Source organism: Priapulus caudatus, unplaced genomic scaffold (genome assembly GCF_000485595.1).
Source record: "Priapulus caudatus unplaced genomic scaffold, Priapulus_caudatus-5.0.1 Scaffold393, whole genome shotgun sequence".
In the NCBI taxonomy this organism is placed as follows: Eukaryota; Metazoa; Priapulida; class Priapulimorpha; order Priapulimorphida; family Priapulidae; genus Priapulus; species Priapulus caudatus.
The window spans coordinates 250,038-251,974 of NW_014577454.1; positions in this window are offsets into that span (position 1 = coordinate 250,038).

The window sequence follows — 1,937 nt, forward strand, 5'->3', positions numbered from 1 at the left end:
ATTATTCTCGGGAGATATTGCGCATGCGCTAGCACACTAACGTAGTCAAATTGGGTACTGACTGGTATATGCAGCAGCACCTTACATGCGAGGTCTTCTTCCTATTTCTCAAGAGAGGTATACTTGTGAGATATTATTATATAAATCTATGCTAGAATACCTCCTTCCTATTCTAAATGCATAATTTTTGCAAAATTTTATTATTCTCGGGAGATATTGCGCATGCGCGAGCACCGTTTCAGACGAGCAGTATGTATTCAAGAACATTGCATAGTATAGCTTGCTAAGAGAGAAATAAGGTTGGTAGACTGAGGAAAGGTGGCAGAGAAGAAAGCTAAGGGCGGTAAAAAAGAATGAGGTTGAGCGAGGGACAGAGCGTGAGACAAGGGAAGGACAGGAGGAGGTGAATTGGTAGTTTTGCTTGCCACAAGCTAGGGCGCTCTCCCAATCATAAACACAGGTCGACTGATAACAATTTATTTCATAAATCTATGCTGAGATATCCCCTAACAATTTTAAATGCATATCCATCACAAAATATAACTGCTCTGGTGAGATATTGCGCATGCGCTAAGGCGCTAACGTAGCCTAATTGTGTACTGACTGGTATATGCAGCGGACACATTACATGCGATGTCGTTTTCATATTTCTCAAGAGAGGTATACTTGTGAAATATTATCATATAAATCTATACTAGAATACCTCCTCCCTATTCTAAATGCATAATTTTTGCAAAATATTATTATTCTCGGGAGATATTGCGCAGGCACGAGCACCGTTTCAGACGTGCAGTATAGAACACTGCATAATATAGCTTGCTAAGAGAGAAAAAGAGTTGGGAGACTGAGGAAAGACGGCAGGAAAAAAGGTAAGGGCGGTAAAAAAGAATGAGGTTGAGCGAGGGACAGAGCAGGGGCAAGGAAAGGACAGGAGGTGATGAATTAGTGGTTTTGCTTCCCACAGACTAGGGCGCTCTCCCAATCATAAACACAGGTCTACTGATAACAATTTATTTCAGAAATCTATGCGGAGATATCCCTTAACCATTTTAAATGCATATCCATCACAAAATATAACTTCTCTGGTGAGATATTGCGCATGCGCTTACACGCTAAAATAGCCAAATTGTGTACTGACTGATATATGCAGCGGGCACCTTGCATGCGATGTAGTCTTCCTATTTCTCAAGAGAGGTATACTTGTGAAATATTATCATATAAATCTATGCTAGAATACCTCCTCTCTATTTTAAATGCATAATTTTTGCAAAATATTATTATTCTCGGAAAATATTGCGCATGACCGAGCACCGTTTTAGACGTGCAGTATGGACTAAAGAACATTGCATAATATAGCTTGCTAAAAGAGAAAGAGAGTTGGGAGCAGGGAAGAAAGCTAAGTGCGGTAAAAAGGAACGAGGTTGAGCGAGGGACAGAGGGGGGCAAGGGAAGGACAGGAGGGGATGAATTAGTAGTTTTGCTTCCCACCGGGGCGCTCTCCCAATCATAGTGTAAGCATAGATATGCATTTAAAATGGTTAGGGGATATCTCAGCATAGATTTCTGAAATAAATCGTTATCAGTTACCGAACTAGTATACACTGCATGGTATACCCGTGCACTCACTATCACCCTGAAATACCCGTGCACTCACTATTACCCTGAGACACCCGTGTACTCACCATTACCCAGGGACGCAAATCCTGTTTAAAAAGTTGGGGGGGAGCGGACGTGGTTCAAGAGTGTGAGAGGGAGCGATGCGACCGAGGAGGGAGGGCGTCTCCCCCCTTCCACGGTAAGAACTTTTCGTATTTTTGATATCTAAAAGGATCATTTTCGCGCATTTTAATTTCAGGTATCAACTATTGTTTCTATCGTGTTTACATGCCATAAACTATAGCTCCCAGCGGGCAAAAGACGTTGAAACAACGTTGAAA